Source organism: Aspergillus tubingensis, assembly GCF_013340325.1.
Source record: "Aspergillus tubingensis WU-2223L DNA, scaffold_3, whole genome shotgun sequence".
In the NCBI taxonomy this organism is placed as follows: Eukaryota; Fungi; Ascomycota; class Eurotiomycetes; order Eurotiales; family Aspergillaceae; genus Aspergillus; species Aspergillus tubingensis.
The window spans coordinates 4,250,092-4,264,160 of record NW_023336277.1 but is presented as its reverse complement, the minus strand read 5'-3'; positions in this window follow the sequence as shown (position 1 = coordinate 4,264,160).

Genomic DNA, 14,069 nt, shown 5'->3' with positions numbered 1-14,069 from the left:
ATAATAATATTATATTCTTTTGATTCAGGTAGTGGATTAATAGAATTAATTATTATTTATTTTTATAGTTATTATAGTACCTTCTGTACTTATATTTATCTATAAAATTAATATTTTATAAATTTATTTCTAATATATATTTTATATTATTTAATATAATTATATATTTTTTATCTGAGATTTAGAATATAGTAATTCCTAGTAATTAGTTCTATGATTTTTCTAACTTTTAAATATTCTTTGAATAGTCTGTTGTGGTATATAGCTATAATTTCTATTTTTATATTAGTTAATATAAAGATTAATCTATAAAAGTAGATTAATCTTTTTTTATTAATAATAATCTTTTCTGGTGAGTTTTTACTTATTTCTTAAAATATTTTATTTTTTTTAGTAGTATCAGCTAGCTATTTAATTAGATTATTATTAATCTCTAATATTACTGTAAAATTAGCTTTATTATAACTAATTAATCTATTTTTATTTTACTTTAAAATAGCTGGCTTAATAATCTTTTTTTTATTTTATAATTTAATCTATAATTTAATATATTTATATATCCATTCTCTATTTCTTTGTAATATATAATATAAAAATTATATTATAATAAAATCTCTGCCCATCTTGTCTGTCTTCTAGTTAATTTTTTAATTATTATAAAATAGATTAAGTTCTTATAGTCTGTTTTCATAGTAATAATATATTTTATTTTTTTAAAATAGATTTTCCATTACTTAAATACTATTATTATAGCTAGTAATTTCTTATTATAAATATTATAATTAAGTTTTACCTGAACCAACTTTCTTAAGTAGAATATAATTAATTTAAATTTTTATTATCTTCTAGCTATATTATATATATATTAATAATATAATCTAATATATCAGTTTTAATAATAATCTTCTTTTCTAGATTATGCTATACTAGTACTGATAATATAATAAATTAATATTTAATATCTTTGAATATATATTACTATAATTCTTTTTATTTGAATTTCTGTATTTTTTTTATAAATTTAAATAACAGTATTATATAAATAATATATCTATTTATAAATTATTAATAGTAATTAACTAATCTAATAAATTATTATAATTCTTTCAGATTCTTAGATTAAGACTAGTCTTTAATGGCTTGTATTTTAGCTTACTCAATATAAACTTTTTTTATAGATATTTAATATTTTAGAAACTTTATTTTTTGTATATGAAATTCACACTTCTTTAGTTTATATTATAATTAGTATAGATATAATTTATATAATATAAGTCTTATATATTTAATATATTTTTTCTTAGTTCTTAAGAAGATTAGAATATTATTTAAATAAGTAATTATAAATCTGTTAAGATATTCTTCAAATACTTTATTAATATATTATTAAAATAATATAAGTATATTGGTTAGCCTGAATAATATAACTAAATATTTAAAATATCTATATTTTATTATAAATATAGTTTTCTATTCTTTATTTTCTGTAATGTGTATATAATAATATATATTTATAATATTAAATTTAGTAAACTATTTTGTTTTTTATATTTTATCTTAGATTTCTAAGATTAAGAATAATAAGTATTAATTTTTAATTATAATTATATTAAATAGTTAGTAATCCATATATAATTATAAACTGTTATTTTTTTTTAGTATAAATAGAATTCTATATTCTGCAGGTGATTTTAATAGTCTAATATTATTTTTTATTAATTAATTATTAATATATTCTTATAGTGCCTGTAATTTCTTTTTGGATATTAGATAAATTTTTTTATATATCAGTAATTTTTCTTTTTTAATAAAAATAATATGGTTATGCTTTCCGTGCTGAGATAATTTAAATTATTTTAATTATTTAAATAAATTTCTAAATCTTTCATACTGTAGCGGGATGCACGGGTTATTTTTAATTATAATTAAAAATTTTTATAAATCTTATAGTCCTGTATTAATGTGCTTAGATTTTTATTTATTTTAAATTTTTTAACTTATATTATTAGATCTAGGTCTTTGTGCCTGAGTCTTTTATTATTTTATATTATTAATTTTAAATCTTTATTCTTATATTTTAGTTTCTGAGTCAGTATTCTTAATACTGTACTCTTGGTATTTATCTATTATTACTAGTATTTATTCTAATAATTTCTTAAGTTAATTTTATTATAATAACTTGGTTATTATTATTACTTATATAATTATATTTAAAATACTATTTTTCTCTGAGCTTTCTCTGGTATCTAATATATTAGATTTCTATAGTGTTTCTAATCTCTTTATAAATTATTTAATTTTTACTCTAGTTTTATATTGGTTAGCGGGTAGTATAGATCTAGATTCTATATCTAATTCTTATTAATATTATCTTAAATAATTATAATTTATAAACTAGAGATTCTTGGTTCTTTAATTAATCTATAAATTATAATTTTTAAGCTATAAAATTTTTAATATAATATTATATTATTTTAATAATATTATATTAAAATCTATATATTTAAAATAATTTATTACAGCTATAGATACAGTCCTTGATTTAATTATTAATATAAGAATTTCTAGATTTTCTCCATTCAGTCCTGTAATCAGTTTTAATTTTTTTTTTTTATTTTCTGAATATACCAAGTTACTGTATAAATTATAGGTTTATATAATTTTTAATTATATTAAAGTCTACTAGTACTTGAACTGGTTGATCTAGTATAGTTATCTAGATTTTTAAATATTTTTTTAATTTAATAGCTGCTAACTACTGGTCTGGCTAATTAGATTCTAATTATTTTAAATATTTCCTTAGAAATCTTGAGTTTTTTATTTTTATTATATAATATATTATATATTAATTATTGAAGCATGCTATCCAATGTATTATATTATAATATAAATATTATTTATATTTTATATATAAACAGTTATAGTTAAAACACAGGCAATAACTTTTCCTGATATTTATTATTTCTGGTATCTATAGTTAGTAACTCATAATATACTTCTAATTATAATATATAAAATATATATTTATATAATATATAATCTAAAAAGTTTATTATATTTCTGATATCTCTTATTTCTTTTAAAGTATTTATATAGATATTTTTTATAATTATATTATAAATTTATTTTAACTACTTCTATCTTTCAGCTAATCTTAAATAGATAATAATAATAATTAGTATTATTCTGTCTATATATTAGATAAAATTCTAGATAATAAAAATATTTTTATAAATATAATTCCCAGTCTTTGTTCTATAATTCCTAATATCTTAAGTTTTAATATAAATAATATTATATAATTTTCTTAAGTTCCAGATAGAATTATATTAGATTTTTCTTAAATTCTTTTATGATATAGTCTAACTAATAAAAAATATTATTTTCTTTATTTTTTTAGTTTTTTTTATTTTTATTCTAGTATATTAAGCATGATTTACTAGTCTTTAATAAAGATTTTTTTAAGATATTAAATATCTTATTAAGTTTTTTCTTACTGGGTTCAAGGTCTTCTAGTTAAGTACTATATTTTTTATCTAAAAGATTAAATTTATTTTAAATTATATTAAAATATTTATTTTCTAGAATTAGCTTATTGTTGACTTCCGCGGGCTAATTAAATAATTTAAATAATTAATAAATTTCTTGTAATTCTGATGGTATTATTAACTTATCTATAATAATTTATTATTTTATCTAGTCTTAATATGTTCTGTTTATTAGTATTAGTAATTATTCTTATTATATAATATATAGTTTTTTATTATTTAATATTTGTGTTATGGTTTCTGTCTATATTTCTAGTAAATAAATAATAATATTATAAATTTTTTTAATCTGGTTTTCTTTAATAGCTCTCAGCTATTTCTGAGATTATTACTGTTTTTATTTATAATTTTTTAACTAATGATTTGCTTTATTATAATTAAAGTATAAGTAGTTTTTTTTATATTTTTTAAGCTTCTTCTTAGAGACTCTGTTTTATTAAATCTGATATTATATTATATTTAGTTTTATTAATTTTAATTTATAGAGATTTTTATATTCCAGACTTCTAGATTATACTGGCTGTCTATTATTAGCTTAGTAATTTTATTAATTAATTTATTAAAATATAGATCTACTAGTCTATCAGTCTTCTTTTTATTTTATATTATACTTATATAATTTATTATTAATTTTAACTATTACTGTAATTATTTATTATAATATTTTTAATTAATCTTATTAAATAAATTTTTTTTAGATCTTTATCTTGAGTTCTTTCTTAAATTATATAATATAAATATTTTTATTCCAGTTTAAGTGACTGATGACTTACAGGAACTTAAAAATATATTTAAATACTGATTTAATTTATTTAAATTATTATAATTTTCTTTCAGTATTATATATTGTATTAATATCTCTGAATATTTATTTAAAATATTTTTAAAATCTGATATAACTGATAAAGGTTCTTTTAGTATTATTATTTTAATTATTTACTGATTTCTCCTGGTAATTGCGGATGTATGATTTAAATTAATTAAATATTATTTTAATTAAATAGATAAATATAAAGAAGATTTTATTAATCTTATTTCTAAACTTTTCTCTATTTATATTAAGATATAAGTTTAACTAAGTTAAGAAAATCTTAAGCTTTAATTAATTATTATTAAACAGTTCTAGTAGTCTGATTTTAATAAACTTAATTATTAAATAATTTTTAAGTAGCTGGTTCTATTACTTTAAGATAATAATATTTTTTTATAATTGACTAATTATATTTATTAATTCTTATACTGTTAATATCTGTGATTAATTTTTTTTTTAAATATTAATGTCCTGCTGCAGAGTATATAATAAATTTAAAATAATTAATATAATAGATAATTATAACTAGTAAATATTTATACTAACTAATATTTAATATATTAAATTTTAAGATTACTTCTCTGTTCTTATTAGCTTAGCTTTACTAGTATATATATTATTAAATTAGATTAAGAGGGTATCAGATTAATAATTATCTAAAAATAACTAGTTTTAGATAAGAAAAAAGAAGTAAGATTAAATAATATTATACAGTTATTTATAAGTAAGTATAGATGAGTATTTCTGTAGCTAAGTTTTTAAATATATAATTATTTAAAGATAGTATTATTGAGTATAAAGAACAGAATTAGTTAAGTATATAAAAAAATATTCTTATATATTTTATTCTTTGTATATTATTATTATGATATATTATATTACTAATATATTATCTTATATTATTAATATATCCTGATTGTAGTGTTGATATATTATAATATATTAATAATATATTACTGTGGTTATATGGCACGTGGCTGTTTTAAATATTATAAGAGTAATCTGAAATTATACTTATTAATTATTTGGTTTTGCCTGAGCACTGTCCTTATTAGTGCTTTCTGCCTGGCAGGTCTGTCTTACTAGTAGGTCAACTAGCAGGGGTCTGTAACACTATGTTATATATATTTATAAAAAAGATTTATAATAATTTATAGTAACTAAATACAGTCTGAGCAGGTATATATATTTTAAAAATATTATATAGATAAGATATTCAGCAGAGCTAGATAATACTTAAAAAAGAATTATAGAAAATAGGAGAATAAAATAAAATAAAATATATTTTTTAAGAAAATTAAAATAAGCTTTTAATTATATGATATTTTAATAATAATATCTAAGAGATCCTGAGATAGATAGCACAGGGTCAATACTATACTTTATAATTATATTTATAATTATATATATATGAATAGTTTTTCTAGGAGCTTAGGAAATAACCTGTATAATAAGGCTACTAGTAAAGGCTGGCTATATCGGGTATATGAATTCTACTACTACTACTACTACTACTACTACTACTACTACTACTACTACTGCTATTCCGAATCGTGATTCATCGTGAGAACGCCCTTATCATTTGATGAGGTCTTGCATATGCAGGAATCCTCTTTATTTGTGTAAATGGCGTATCGTAAGTTGGCTATACAGACATCAAAGGAGTTCTCTCTTCTTCCCCTCCTTCCTCGCTTTCGCCTGGTAGTGATCGACCCACTTAGACTTTGCAGACAGCCGCCGTAGTCACTGTAAAGAATAAGCTAGTCTATAAGAATGGAAGATCCATCTAAATCCTGCCTAGACGTATCCCCAATTGGAGAAGATTAGCAAGTGATAGGCTAGTAATAAAAGACTTTGATTGACTGGATATTACAAGAGCTAAATAAAAAATGTTAACATGATCCAGCAGTATAAGGATAATAGCTAGACTATAAAAGCTGACCGAAAAAGCGGACCCTAATACTATAATTACTAATCTAGTAATTAAAAGTTCTGTTTGTGTACCTAGAGCTATTAGTGTAAACCTGATTATACCAAGTATACCAGAACTCTGGCTGTATGTGTGATGAAAATGATGATAATAATAATAAATTTATTTATTTAATATAGTTTGCTCTAATATATACTGCTATGCGGAAGTGTTGTCAGACCTACTAACAACTCTAAAGCGGTCCCAGCCCACTGAACAGCCATCTCATAGGACTTGCTGGGCAGGCCCTACTGACTAGCCTTTAAAAGAAAAGAATAAAACTCAGTCATATAAGTATAATTATTGAAGGAAAAGCAACCGAGCCTCATCTTCTTTCTAATAATTCTGAGGGACCTCATACCAACACTCCCCTCTAACACTATTATTTACATAGCTATATTGGCCGTTGACTGCTGCTATTTTGTGCTTGCTTGCTTCAAGGAGATATAATAGACCTGGTATTGTACTCCTTATGAGCTCTATCCTACTCCTTCCGTCACACTGTTCTAAGAATGTTATTTTTCGTTGGTCTCTTCTACCCTGAGATCTAAGGAGTCAACTGCTTGGATTTGTTCCAAGAGTTTCATCTATATCATAAATTCAGCCATAATTGTGCGGGCGTCCGGACACCCTAGAAGCTTGTCAAGATAAAGAGCAACTCCACACTCTGATAGTATGTTTCTCATCCAGTAACACTTATCTTAAAGAAGCGGGCATTTATGCAAAATGTGGCTAATTGTCTAGATTCCCAAATTACAGCCGTATCTTACCGAAGCGCACCGGTTAATTTGATGTAGGTAGGCTGCAAGACTAATCTATCCAGTGTAATAGGCTCGTCGGAGACAGCTAGTGTAGGTTTCCATAAGTATTACTGAATATACTGAATACACAGTTATGGTTCTCTAACATGGAGCTGGAAGAACTATAGACTAATATTTCCGAGTCCTTGAATATATCCTTAATATACTCAGGCCAATGGACAATATGAAGATGAACCATTATTTGCAAGTCAGATGCTGTGGCCTGGTAGCCTTGTGGATTAGATAAGTTACTAGTATTGTAGTTATACTAATCTATTTTAGTCTACACATGAAGTAGCGAGGGGACATACATTTTCTATGTCCCAAATATGAATTTTACGGCCCTTAGAGGCTCTGACAAGGACACAAAATCGAATTTAGGATCGATGAGACATTAAAAAAGGTCCCTGTGGCGGCAGAGGTCTTCTTCAAACCAAATTAGAAGCAATGCAGGTCATGTATGTAGACGTTGATAATATAGATACTGTAAAAGCACGGACAATCATAGCTGAAAGCCGCATAATAATGCAAGTGACGAGCACAGCCTCCTGGGCCTAAGTAGAGCAGTATCTACCAAGCCAGAACACCGCGGCAACACACCGTGGCCACACTCTCTGTTCCCAACGGACAGGACTTCAATGACTGGGATACGTATTCCGTCTCGAGCACACGGTACCAGCCAGTATGTTACCCACCATCACCCTCTGTTTACCATGACTACCGAGCAAAAAACCCTGGCTAACCTTTTTTGGGCGTGCTGGTCACCATTGCCTAGGAACTCATACTCATTAGACCCAAGTCAACGAGACCAAGATAATTCAATTGGCTAATTGATCACTTTCCAAATCGGGCTGGATCCCTCGATCACGAGGAACGGAACCAACCAACAAGTTCCCCCGAGTCATGAGACAGTTGGCTGTCTCCGCACTCGCCATTCCTGAATAGCACGGAATACCCTGATAATTCACAGAGGAGGATGAAGATCAGCGCAGTCTCAACTTTTGGTGGTTGCCATCTGTTGCCACCTGTTGCTTGCCGGGCAATCCACTTTGCTGGCATTCCAATCGTTCCATTGTTGCACTCTAGCCGCTGGCGTTCTAGATCTTTTCTGACAATAGGGTAAATAAATAAAAATCCATTGTTCTTGTATACCGGGACTTCTATTGCGAACTTCCATTGCGAACTTCCACGGCCGTCCTGGATCGTCGGATTGCCAAGACCGCCATGTCCCCGGTTCGGGCGTCTCTCGAGTTTGATTGGTCTATGTGAACCAAGCCAGACCGTCGCCAAGACTAAAGCAGACTGGCCAAGAAGCTTTCGCGGGGCCTGAAAACTTTCCCCGTGCGTGTGTGGAGATTCTCTCCACGGGGAAGCGTCGCGTCTCGTACGATGCAGAGGTCAATTGACTTCGAACGTATCGCAACTGAATGATGCAAGAAATGGATGGTAGTTTTGTATTCGCGAAATGCACCGCATGATGGGGCGACGGAATGGATGCTTTTAGTGGTGCATTTAGGTCCCAAGAGATCATTAAGTCGGTTTAGTGTTTAATACCTGCCATCTACTTGGCCCCAAATTGGTTTTGTGCCCGGAGCAGGCTCCACACAATTTCCCTGGTCGCTTTGCTCTGAAAAGCCTGGATGGTATCTAGGGGCAAGGTCCATTGGAGGGGCCCTTACGCGATTGCCACACTCCCACGAAGACTACCCCACTGTGCCCTTTTGCGTTTTCTCTTTGGAAGGTTTGGGGTGTGTCATTCAACCCCACACGGACCGTCTTGGCGACCAGGCCGACTCTGCCCAGTCCGGGCTTAGATTGCGTTTCGGGTGGTAGTTAACTCCCGTCAAGTCCATAACTTGATTCTAGCACAACCGGCCCCCAAATGCTTAGCACTGTTATCCCTCTGCACACACTGTTGCAGTCCTCAATATCTTATTATACATGGGAAGGATCTCTCCCATCTTTGTTGGACAATCATGGATTCGATAACTTCTTAAGCGACGGCTATATTATTCAAATGTTCTCCCAATGAAAAGAAGCCGCGTCGCCAGCCATCTCGGTAGGCTTGTTCGCGTCCTCTGGCAGTATTCTCTATGAAAACGACACTGGGAACATGAGATTAGCTAATGAAGATACGAAGCATTCAGAGTTGGTTCTGGAGGATGTTGAAAAGGCCTAATCAGCCAAACGGTCCCCACAATGGAGTTAGCAGCACCGATATCGAAGCACCGGCGAGTTTCTTCGGGGAAACTCAAACTCTCACCCCGCAAGTTGACTAACGGCAGCATGGGGCCAAATGGACTAGTAATTCTGGTGTTTTTGGAACTTCTTTAAGCCATGTAGGTTCGTGTCTCAGGCACAAGCACTACTGTAGGACGGCAAATTTTTCCTCGGGAAATCGAAGCCGGCAACGGCTTAACAAGATGCTAAATTGCTAAAAAAGACTGCTGTATCTGATCAGTATATTCCCTTTCCTTATCAGAGTTTCTATTATCAAGGTTGGGTGGCGAAATCTTGATCTCGCCAAAAGCGCGAGTTGGGTTGGGTTTCGCCGCTTGACCCAGAGCCCGCCAAGATAAATAGACTGGGGTGCAGGCGGAGTTATTACAGCGAGCATACACGCCGAATACCCAGTCGCCAAATCTTACCTACACCGCGAATCACATCGAGTTCCGGCCTCATCCGGCTTCACCGTGCGAATTGGACGGTGTAACGTCGATAATTTTCCCTACTTCTAGACTAGCTTCTGCCACTACCTTCAACAGCTGCCAGGGAATCATCCTGGACCGCATTTCTTTTAGAACTAACCCTGCCGGTATTTGCACACGGCCAACTGTAACTAGCTTATCCCGCGTCCGGTCTGCCGTAGACATTCGTACCATTCTCCGAGACCCAAATGAGATAAAACAAGTCACTCTTAATGTAGTTTGTCACGAATTGTTACTGCCGTTCTGACTGAATAAGCTCCATGCTATATCCTACACCGCACCACGTGGCAGCGGCCTAAGGTCGCTGCGATTACGACTCGGACAATTATGTGAATTACCGTCTGTATTACTACGTCTGTCGTTTCGGTTATATGTGCTCATGGGTCCCTGGCGGGTTAGTTGGTACCCGTACGGCGTCCCGAAAAGCAATATGAGGAAGCCTACGCACCAACAACTTCCGGAGAAATATCGGTGCTTTACCCAGCTTCCTCACGCGGAGCAAGCCCGAAGAAGGGCCCAAACAAAGCGGGATTGAACACGGTTAGCCGAGAACTCAGTCTGGCTTTACAGAAGCCTAGCAAGTGGGGCCCCGAAGTAGGTACGAGAGAGATTACGACGCAGTTAGACCCTTCGCCACTTCTCCCCCCGGGGAAGTACCGTCGCTGCGAGATTAATCGCGCATAGGGTGCCGAGACACCCCGTGGAGAAGGGTTGTCTGGTCCGGGGCAATGGGCTGCTGGCGATACAGGACGAATTCCGTATTATTGCCTCGCGGACATATTGACGCTCTCCGCAAGAATGAATTGGAGCTGCTGTGGAATAAACTAACGCGGGATTCTTTGCAACAACGTCATACTCGAGATCCCCTTTGTAATTCTTAATCTTTGCTTTTCTCTAGGCCTAGCGATCTTCGAGAACCTTGAATAAGGCCGAGAAACGCCCAGACGTTTTGGCCCCATGGGGAGGCACACTTATATACAAAATTATCGCTTAGTATTTCTCAAATGCTTCGAGTAGTCTAACCATTACATATTGTGGCAGAGTACTTAGTGTGCTACCAGTTCCGACCGGGCAGTCTTCGGAGAAAATCACACGGGTCCCAGTCAACCCCGGTCCTGCTGAGCCGTCCGACTTGGCAATTGGGTGTGAGCCCGAAAACTTTGCCCATGCACGTTCCTTCCGAGCGTGGGGGCATGGAAGTTTCTTTGCTAAATGGACAAATGGACTCAGAGTATTGGGGGCGTCGCTCATTTACTACTCAATCGAGTTAGGCATTTTGGGCCTTGAGGGTTTCCGGGAGCTCCGTATTTCTCACGACCCTACTTCTGTTAGCTGTTCAAGCACCCTTAACGTCGAGCCTTCCACGCTCGCTGCGATTAAGAGAACCTTTTCTCCATGGCGTGGGTTGAATTTATAGTCGTTGGGCACGTTGCGTTTCTTGTTCACATAACCCCATAATAATACAAACTTGATACACATTGATGCAACCGCGTTTTTTCCAGAAGAGAAAGAAAAGACTTCATTATCGGATACTCTGGGGACTTGTGGGGTCGAGGAAGTGGGGTCTGGGACATGGAGGCGGGGATTGGAGAGAGGTACAATGGTACGGAGTACAATAATCCGCAGACAAACTTCTCGGCGAAACAGGCATTATATAGGGGGCATTGGGGTCGTCTGACTTATTTTTCTTCCATCCTGACCACACATAATCCCTTTATCATATTGATTCGACAGACTCGAAATGAGCGATAACTATGAGGAAAAGCCTGACGCCATTGGCAAAGAGTTCAGTGATGAACTCACGCCCGAGGAGCGTGAGCACGAGATCGAGGCACGCAATCTGCAAAGCAATCAGTATCTCGACAACGAACCACTGTATGACCGGATAGCGTTCGCGCAGATACCAGTGCACATGAAGAGCCCTCGCATGCTAGTTATCACACTGGGCGTGTTCGCGGCGTTCAGCGGCATGCTGAGTGGGTTAGACCAGTCGGTGATCTCGGGCGCGCTGCCTGGTATCCGCAAGCATTTCATCGCGTCAGGCGAGTGGGCGAGCATGGACGACCCGAAACTGGCGACCGACATTTCACTGATTTCTTCACTGATGCCGCTGGGCGCAATGGCCGGCGCGCTCATCATGACGCCGCTGAACTTCTACTTTGGACGCCGCAACTCGATTATCATCTCGTGTTTGTGGTACACACTGGGCAGTGGACTGTGTGCAGGCTCCCGTAGTGTGGGGATGCTGTTTGCGGGCCGATTCATTCTGGGCATCGGTATCGGAATCGAAGGCGGCTGTGTCGGTATCTACATCTCCGAGTGTGTGCCGCCAGAGGTGCGTGGTAACCTGGTGTCGGTATACCAGCTGATGATCGCATTCGGAGAGATCATCGGATACGCCGCCGGCGGTGTTTTCTTTGACATCCCGTCAGGCAGCTGGCGCTGGATGCTGGGCTCGTCTCTCTTGTTTTCGACGATCCTCCTGGTTGGGATGGCCTTCCTGCCAGAATCACCGCGCTGGCTGGCCTCCAAGGGCAAGTACGCGCGCGCGTGGCGGGTGTGGAAGTCGCTGCGCGACATGGACGACCCAAAAAGCCTGGACGAGTACCTTGCGATGGAACTTACAGTCAAACATGAGGTCGACCAGTCCGCGAACGAGAAATGGCATCAGAGGTATCTGGAGGTGTGCAGGACGCCGCGCAACCGACGGGCACTTGTATATGCCACGGCTATGATATTTTTCGGGCAGATGACGGGCATCAATGCGGTGATGTACAATATGTCAAACTTGATGGCCAAGATGAACTTTGATGACCGCGAGTCAGTGCTGATGTCGATGGTGGGCGGTGGCGCGTTGTTCCTGGGAACAATTCCTGCTGTGTTCACGATGGACAAGTTTGGGCGCCGGGTGTGGGCGCAAAACATCCTGATGTTCATCGTGGGTCTGGCGCTGGTGGGCGTCGGCTACCTATACACGAACAATGGTGTTGATTATTTCAATGAGCATAAGGCAACGGCCTTGGGGTTGTTTTTCTCCGGTCTGGTGCTGTACATGGCGTTCTTCGGGGCATATTCGTGCCTGACCTGGGTAGTGCCAGCAGAGAGCTTTGGTTTTAGCACCCGCAGCCAGGGCATGGCGATCTGCTCTGTATTCCTCTATCTGTGGTCATTCATTGTGACATACAACTTCGAAGGGATGCAGAAAGCGATGACCTACACCGGCCTGACAATCGGTTTCTTCGGCGGCTTGGCCGCGCTAGGTTTCTTTTACCAGCTGTTCTTTATGCCCGAGACCAAAGACAAAACATTGGAGGAGATCGACGAGTTGTTTCTAATGCCGACAAGTAAGCTGGTTGCGCTGAACACAAGCAATCTGCTTAAGCCCCTCCGGCGGCGATACCGGCCAGAGCAGGTCGACAACTACAACCCCTAAATAGTTGTTCTTTTCACCTACCAGACCAACGTTCATGGTACCAATAAAGAGCGACAAGGTTATTCAAGTTAAACGTAATGAAATCATGGGACTAGTACATCGCTGCCATTGCATAACACACGTTGTTCCAATCAAGAGGAAGCTACAGCGTAGAGCGAGATTCTGCATATCTGATTAACATGTTTTCCACCTACTATCTTCTATGCGAAGCCTATCATCTGATCATGATTTGACTTATGATTCTCTTTTTTTTATAAACCTGATATAAGAAGTATCAACGCTCACAGTCTCAACAGCAAGTTTGGCCGGTCCCTGATAAAAGGCTCAACGCTGTTTCTGTAGCCGCTCTTCACCCGCAGGCCTCTTGTGAAGCGGAATGCCTAGCTAAATAGTTGTTCGGTATGAGCGGCAACCAATCAACCGATCACAGTGATGGCCATGGTATGTTCATCGAAATTGGCAACAGAACATATGATAGACTGAGAGTTGATGCTGGTACAAAATAAGAAGAATGTCCGAAGGGGCAAAACTGATCGAATAAACAAGTCGGCACACAGTTCACGTAGGGCAACGGATCAGGTCGCGATTGAAATAATAAGTCACGGTTGGAACGGTTCTTATTGCATTTCGATTGTAAAACACAACCGATTGCGCAGGTTCAGCCAAGGGACGTGTTCTGGATTGCATCATGCACGAAACACATCACGGCTATCTGCTGCACGCAACTTGTTAAGCGCGGACATATTTCTCTTAATGATGCGGAAGGCGTAAATCGGCTTTGTCCAGAATTGAAGTATGTG